The following is an 8,950-nucleotide window of genomic DNA, read 5'->3' on the forward strand; positions in this document are numbered from 1 at the left end:
AGCTTAAACGATATCCTCCTCCCAGGCCCAGTTCTACAAGCCGATCTAGCCATCCTTATCTTACGATGGAGACTATACCGTTTTGTCTTCAATAGCGAAATCAAGAAGATGTATCGTCAAATTTGGGTGAACGAAAATCACACCAAATTTCAACGCATTGTGTATCGCACTTCCCCAAATTACCCTATTAATATCTACGAATTATAGTTGGATCCCTTCGGAGTGAATTGCGCTCCATATCTCGCGATAAGAACGCTCCTACAACTAGCAGACGACGTCTCAAATTCACACCCTACAGCGGCTGGCATATTGCGAGAATACATGTATGTAGATGACGTGTTAGCAGGTGGACATACGATCACATCCACCATTAAAGCCAGAAATGAAATTCGCCAAGTCCTACACTCAGTGGGCTTCCCACTTCGCAAATGGGCATCCAATTCAGAGGGCATTCTAAGGGACATCCCCAAAGCAGGCCTGCTCAGTGAAAACCTCCTGACATTCGAAGCTACCAGTTCAGTGAAAGCATTAGGCATTCGATGGAATGCCCACTCAGATTTATTTTATTTTAAAGCAGGGACGCTGGACAACCCGGAAAGCATTACGAAGAGAGCGATACTATCAGGAATCGCCAAACTTTTCGGTCCCTTGGGATGGCTGGCACCAATGGTCATTGTGGCAAAAATACCTATGCATAGTATTTGGTTAGAAGGCACCGCTTGGGACGACCCAATATCGACCAGTACGCTGGAAAAATGGAAAACCTTCACCGACGAATACCATGAGATCGATAAAATAAGGATACCTAGATGGGTCAACTTTTCTCCAGGAACCGACGTCGAGATCCATGGATTTTGTGACGCATCCGAGAAGGCTTATGCAGCAGCCATTTACATGCGCGTCAAAACGGATGATAATGTCTGCACAAACCTGCTTCTAGCCAAAACCCGAGTAGCCCCAGTGAAAACTCTTTCTCTTCCAAGTTTGGAACTTTGCGGAGCCGTGCTGTTAGCGGAAATCGCCGAATCAATTTTCAGGAACCTCAAATTGGGAGCAGTGAAAGTGCACCTTTGGATGAATTCAACTATCGTACTTGCATGGATACGAAAGCCGCCCTGTTCCTGGTCAACCTTTGTCGCACATCGGATCACCAAGATCATCGAAATGGTCGGAAATAAGGACTGGTTGCACGTGAACTCAGAGTCCAACCCGGCAGATTTAGGTAGCAGAGGATTACCTGCGTCTGACTTGGTCAACAATTCGTTCTGGTGGCAGGGACCTTCTTGGCTGCAAGAAGACAACTCCCAATGACCAGCACAAGACTCCGAATATAACACGTCTATTGAGGAAAAGCGGGTAAAGGTTCATGCAACGACAGTAAATAACAACCCTAACATCCTTGATAGGTTCTCCGACTTTTCAAGGGCGTTGCGGGTCATATCATAAATTTTTGGCTTTTTCTGCAGAACACATCAAAAAACTAAAGTTGCCTTCAATAGGCAGTCTCACTCAATAGCACCTGATGAAATCGAAACTACTACACAACGACTGATAGCTATATGCCAAAGGCAATACTATCGAGAAGAATATGCCCATTTGCAGTCAGGGAAACCAATTCATGGGAAGAGTGGGATACTGCCCTTAACCCATTTATCGATACTGAGAGTATAATCAGAACTGGTGGTAGGATTGACGCATCCAAAGATATGCCCTACAACGAACGTCACCCCATTATCCTGCCGTACACTTGTAGACTAACCAGACTCCTAGTCGAATTTATACATAAGATCTCCATCCATGGAGAAAACCAGCTGATGCTGCTCTTTATTCGCACTCAGTACTGGATACCACGTGTTAAAAACATGATTAGGTCTGTCATCCACAACTGTAAAGTCTGTACTATTTACAAGAAGCGGGCCCAAACTCAACTCATGGGAATCCTTCCAAAGGAGTGCACCAGCTTTGCTTGGGCCTTCACAAATGCAGCGGTAGATTTCGCCGGACCATTTGACATAAAGTCTTACCGAGGGAGAGGGTGTAGGATCTCAAAGGGATATGTCTGTTTATTCGTCTGCTTTTCGACGAAAGCTATTCACCTGGAAGCGACAAGCACCCTCAGTACCGGGTCCTTTCTTGCTGCCTTCGCCAGATTTGTATCCAGACGAAGATGCCCAAAAAACGTCTACTCCGACAATGGTACTAACTTTTTCGGAGCTTCGCGATCTTTACGATCCGAGTTCAAGGCATTTCTGCGGGAAGCAAGGGACGACATAATGAGTAAATATTGCCATCAAACTCTCGCATGGCATTTCATACCCCCAGGTGCTCCGCACATGGGAGGCTTGTGGGAAGCAGGGGTAAAAAGTTTTAAAACCCATTATAAGAAAATTGCGTCCAACCACAAATATACATTAGAGGAGTTTACGACTCTCCTATACCGAATAGAGGCATGCCTTAACTCCAGACCTCTGAGTCCCTTGTCCAATGAACATTCCGACCTGGAGCCGCTTACTCCAGGCCACTTTCTCGTGGGTGGGCATCTGTTATCTCCACCCGAACTCGACTGTGAAGAGAATCATGCCTCAGTCGTCAACAGATGGCAGAAAATGAAGGCCCTGCACCATACTTTCTGCAAAAGATGGAAATCGGAATATCTCACCGAGATCCAGAAACGATACAAGTGGAAACATCCGCAATCTAATCTAAAACCAAAGAGGACAACCACCAACCCAACGAGTGGAGAATGGGGAGAATCGTCAACACACACCCATGCTCTGATAACCGTGTGCGTGTTGTTGACGTCCATACAACCAAGGGACAAATAATTAGACCAATTACGAAATTGGTACTCCTTCCGTCCCACGACAAGGAGGATGAGATATAAGGGGCAAAATTCTGCCCTACAAAACCCAAAATTCTATTTCAGACTACCTAAAACCAGAGGCCCACGGTTAGTGATAGCACTCAAAGCATCCTCAGGAACCCGCATCTTCGTGTCTCTCTATCCCTAAGCCTGTGTTTCTCCCGAGCCATATATTATAATCAACCCCCCGGTCTCGTGAGGGTGCGAGTCTACCGGAGGGGAACCCTAAAACGTACTACGCGATGGCAATGGGGAAAGGGAGCGCGGGACATAAAGACACGTTCAACCACGCGCCGTGATGCCCCGCTATCCCTAAGCTTGTGTCTCTCCCGAGGCCCCAATTATAATCAACCCCCCGGTCTCGTGATGGTGCGAGTCTACCGGAGGACGATCCTACATCTTACTACGCGATGGCCATGGGGAAGGGGAGCGCGGGCCATGAAGACGCATTTCAACTATGCGCCGTGATGCCCCGCTACTCCTGAATGTGTTTTCTCCCTAGCCATGTATATCGTGTTTTTTTTCTTGTTCTCTACCCCCGGTCTCGTGTCGAGTCTACCGGGGGGAATCCTAAACCTTACTACTGGTGGGCGATGGGGAAAGGGAGCGAGATGCACGAGGACATGGGAGAGCTTGCCAAAAGCTCGCAAACAAAAAAAAATTTCCTAGGTTTTTAATAATACTAACCGGGTGCCCCTGAACAACAGAAACCCCCACAATTCACTCGCTCGCCCAGAGCGAGGACACCAGACACAATCCCACAATACCCTCGTTATCCCAGAACGAGAACACCAGAAAAGCCTACCGCAGAAGGGCGAACCGATCTGCCAGAGAAGCTAAGTGCCTTCGGCCTTTTATAATTCTTAAATTCCCAACAAATCAACCCAAGTTCACTCGCTCACCCCACCAAAAAAATGAGTGGATGCAGTCGGAATTTCGTCTCAGAAAAAAAAAAATCTTGTTTTTCCAAAATATTTCGACCTTCGTGCGAGCGTTAAATTTTATTAAGCAAACTTTCTCAAACTTAAAAAACACAAATTTTTCACAGTTAAACTGTATGCGTAGACAAAAAAATAGTAATACAAAAATACATAACGATTACAGTAAACAGTTTTCATTCCGGTATACGCTCGCACCATGCCGAAAGATCAACAATAGGAATGTGAGAACTTTCACAACTCACTGGCTTGTTAAGCGGTAAATTGGATTGCTCAAAAGCCGCCGGCGGCACATTCGCCAGAGTTAAGTGATCTGCATTGTCACAGATTAAGCGTGCCATACTCGCCTTCCGTATCTCCTGCAGCTGTTCAAGTGTAAATGCACCCGGATTAATGTCCTTACCATACTCATAGAAATAGCGATCGCCATGTTTTGAACGCGAACATTGATCGGCAATTATTTCAGCAAATGTATCACCAACAATGCCATCCTTCACAGGACTTTTCAAAAGGCCACCAATCCAAAGATCAATATCATCAGGATTATGATAGAGCTCGGAGAGTTTACGACCAAGCTCTTCAGGTAAATCAGAAAATCTTCTCAACTTTCTATGCCCCATCACTTCCAAGTTGTCATTATACCCACGAAGCGCGTGATTTCTGCCGCGTTGTATATTGAAAGCTGCCAGATCCAAACCAAAGGGACTATCACCACGAAACAAATAACGGCTTAAACCATGCGTTATATAACAATCCACTCTCTGCATCGGTTGCGTATACATACTCCTTAACATATCGTCGTAGAACGAACGTGTTCTCATGCGCGATGGATTGAGCATCACATCGGGTATATTGATCATTTCATGAATTTGATTATCCCGTCGATACATATGAAATTTACCATAGACCGTAAAATGTTCCATACGAAAGGATGCACCAGAAAACTCATTGGTAACCGCAGGGTTGACATCCGAATTGTAACCTTGTGCGTAGCCTTTTTGCTCCGGAGCTAACCGAAATCTTTGCATCTGAAGTGTGCCTGTTACAGCTGGCAGGTATTCATTGTATGTGATGTGTTGAATTTCGGCTATGACAATGCGACGTGCTTCTTGAAATAGCGTTTCATCGCTGAGTCGTGGATTCATACCCGCTAGAATGCCAGCAATGCGATTGTGCTCACGTGAGAAGAGTAAGTTTAGAATTATGAGCGAGACGATTGTATTTGTGCGCTCATCGCCTGATTTATAGCACGTTTTGCTAGCATCACTACTTTTACATGTCTTATCATCACTTGTCATTGGCAGCATATCACGACCAAAATCCTTGAACATCCTCAATCGACCACCACTGAACTCAAGTAAATCGCGTGCAGTCTCCTCACTTGAACCATACACAGCAGAAGCGTAAATGAAATGAGTCACCTTATTACGCAGTTTAGCATAGCCCAGTTTACATTCAGTATTTGGAACCAACGATAGACGCACGAAATTTATGTAACGCACATTGAAAACGCTAAAGAAATCATCGTCATTCGAAACCATGATCGGCATACAAGCAAAATGGCGTTTATGTTCCGGTAATGGATGGGTGCCTTTAGAAGACGATTGCACAACATCATGAGCCAGAAATTGATCGAATTGCATTAACAGTAGATTATACTTTGGATGTGGCCTGTCCGTATCGATCATAAGGCGTATTGATATTTCACGTGCACTCATCAGCTCTGAACCGTCCACTGAGTGAATACGCGCTGTCCAAATACCGTCTTCATATGCAGGTGGTAGTAAACGTTCCATAGGCTGACCAGCTGATCCCCAACGGGCACGTTGCGGTAAAGGATTATTACAACTGCCGTCGAAAGAGCGATAGCGCGCATTTGGATTGGAACATCTAAGTGGCACTTCACAATGATGTGACAATGGCGTTTTCTTTAAATCCACATGAATATTATTTGTAATGAGATCATCTACTGGAATCTCTTCCTTTTTTGACAACAATTACTCCGCGATAACTTGTTGCATAGTCGAATTCGAAGCATGAAAATGTTGCCTATGATCGCGTTCGTTCGAATGAAATGATATGCCATGTAGAAACTCAGGGTGACCACGGCGTACAGATAGCATTACCAGATTTTGCATTTGTTCTTCCAATCTTCGAAATGTATGTTCCAATATTACCATTTGTATATCCATACCGAAATGTGTGCGTGCAATATCTGGACGAGTTGCTATGTGATTTTGTCCAGTGAGACAACAGAAACCCAAACTGTCACCTGGAAGATCACAAATTTGCGGTTTTTCATGTTCCTTCACCGTATATGTATGTGCCGGGCATTGAATTTTTGGCACACAGACAACATTTTCAGGACAAGTATCACATTTCATTAATAGGCTTGTTGTGGGCTTCTTGGTGGAACCTTGTACTTTATTCGCAGATAATCCATCCCAAATAATGGTGGCTTCATTACCATCATCATCGAGACCAGCAGCGGTATATATGAATATTTCCGATGGCTTTGCTGTAGTCGTGGTTGTTTTTTCCATTTTCTTTGATGCGATTTGGTTAGCTTTCAGCACCGATAACTGATTTGACTAATCAAGAAACAAATTAAAAAACACACAAAATATGCAAAATCTAATATTTTATTTAAATTCATTTTTGTGCTTTTCGATTTTCATAACAGTTAAAATATTTATTTGAAAAAAAACATATAAATACTCATAACGAAATTTAATATAAAGCTTAAATCTCCAGCTTATTAACTGGCAGCATCAGCTGGTTTTCTCCATGGAGGGAGATCTTATGTATAAATTCAACTAGGAGTCTGGTTAGCCTACAAGTGTACGGCAGGATAATGGGGTGACGTTCGTTGTAGGGCATATCTTTGGATGCGTCAATCCAACCACCAGTTCTGATTATACCCTCAGTATCGATAAATGGGTTTAAGGGCAGTATCTCACTCTTCCCATGAATTGGTTTCCCTGACTGCAAATGGGCATGTCACACTTAATCTCCCCTGATGAGATCAAATCAGTAATTCTACTTGTCATTAAAATCTATCAGAAACAACATTATAGTTCAGAATATAATGATCTAAAGGCCGGAAAACCAATTGCAGGGAAAAGTGCAATACTCTCACTTAATCCCTACTTAGACCAAGATGGCATCATTCGGGTAGGAGGGCGACTCGGGGCGTCAAAGGACTTAGCTTTTAATGAACGCCACCCAATCCTCCTCCCATACAACTGCAGGTTATCCCGTCTGACAGTCCTAATGTTTCATCAACAAAGTCTGCATGGGGAAAACCAACTCATGTTACGTCTGTTACGCACCCAATACTGGATACCTAACATCAAAACCATGATTAGGGCAACCATTCATAAATGAAAAGTTTGCACTATACACCGAAAGCGTGCTCAGACCCAACTTATGGGTATTCTCCCTCGCGAACACACGAAATTCAGCCGTGCATTCACGAATACTGGAGTCGACTTCGCCGGACCCTTCGACATCAAAAGTTACCGCGGTAGCGGGTGTCGACTATCCAAAGGCTATGTTTGCCTGTTCGTGTGTTTTTCCACACGAGCAATTCATCTGGAGGCCACTACTGACCTCAGCACACCATCATTTCTTGCGACATTTGCCCGTTAAATATCTAGGCGCGGATGCCCAAAAAATATGTACTCCGACAATGGTACGAACTTTGTTGGAGCGTCACGATCCTTACGATCAGAATTCAAGACTTTCATCTCACAAGCGCGAGAGAACACCGTCTCAGAATACAGCCACCAGTCACTCACTTGGCACTTCATCCCTGCGGGCGCTCCACATATGGGAGGGCTGTGGGAGGCTGGAGTGAAAAGCTTCAAAAGCCACTTCAAAAAGATAGCCTCAATTCACAAATTTACCTTCGAGGAATTCCATACACTCTTGCGCCGCATCGAGGCATGCCTGAACTCGCGGCCGCTTAGCCCGGAATCCAATGACCCAACGGACATAGAGCCACTTACCCCAGGCCATTTCCCCACTGGCAGCCACATACTGGCTCCGCCAGAGCCGGATGCTAGTGAGAGCCCTGCCTCGATGATCAATCGGTGGCAGAAACTCAAAGCCCTCCATCACACTTTCTGCAAGCGATGGAAAACCGAATATCTCTCCGAACTCCAAAAACGAGTGAAGTGGAAGCATCCCAGACAAAATATAAAAGTGGGAGATCTCGCTGTCCTCAAAGAGGACAACTTATCTCCCAACGAATGGAGGTTAGGTCGAGTTGTCAACGTACACCCCGGCGAAGATAACCGAGTACGCGTAGTCGACCTCAAAACCAAGAAGGGTCAAGTCAGACGACCTTTGGTCAAACTGATCCTTCTCCCAACGGAAGAGACAGATTGTGAGAAGGCTGATAGCCCCTCCTAACAATCCCTCCGTTCCTCCATGTCCCTACTTTAAAAAAAAATCAAACCCAGCTCTCGTTCACCCGGAACGAGGCCAACCAACTACCCTAATGCAGACCCCCATCTGCCACAAAACACTTATTTTTTAATTTTTACAAAAGAAAACTCAAATACCCAAACCCATACCACTCACTCGTTATCCCATAACGAGGAGGCCAGAAAAGCCTACCGCAGAAGGGCGAACCGATTTACCACAGAACACATGTACTCGGCCAAAGGCACGAGGCCAACTGGAAGTTCGTCTCAAATATTACAAGTTCTAAAATCAAATAAACCCCCTTTTTTTTAGTCTTTGCGATTTTCTCACGACACTGTTTGCCTCCGAAAAACTCCTTTTTGAAGCTTTTCGGAGCAGCCATTTGTGAATCTTACACGCCGTATACCATATTCCACTAGTTTTCAAATTACATTTTTTTCCCATTCGGAAAGTGTTATTAAAATTCGGAAAGCATATACGAAGCGTTTTGCTTGCAATAGGTGCAAATCTCCATATGTACATCATACTGAGGAGGCAGTTATGCGGCGAAATTCCATTAAAAATATCTGGAGCGGCAACAACAACTACAAAATCAACTAAGTTCGAGTGGGCGGGGTGTGGGTCTCTATAAGGATGATAGCTAGTAAGTATATCAGTTAGCATCTTCAACGTCAGATACCATGGCATTAAACAAATAAACAATCCCGACACGTTCGAG

General features: G+C 44.6%; 1 pseudogene; it reads right to left on the reverse strand.

Annotated features, from left to right (window-relative positions):
- Window positions 1–3,977: 3,977 nt before the first annotated feature.
- On the reverse strand, window positions 3,978–6,502 carry LOC137235039 (chorion peroxidase-like; annotated as a pseudogene).
- Window positions 6,503–8,950: the final 2,448 nt, after the last annotated feature.

The sequence above is a fragment of the Eurosta solidaginis genome, chromosome X (genome assembly GCF_040869045.1).
Source record: "Eurosta solidaginis isolate ZX-2024a chromosome X, ASM4086904v1, whole genome shotgun sequence".
NCBI lineage: Eukaryota > Metazoa > Arthropoda > Insecta > Diptera > Tephritidae > Eurosta > Eurosta solidaginis.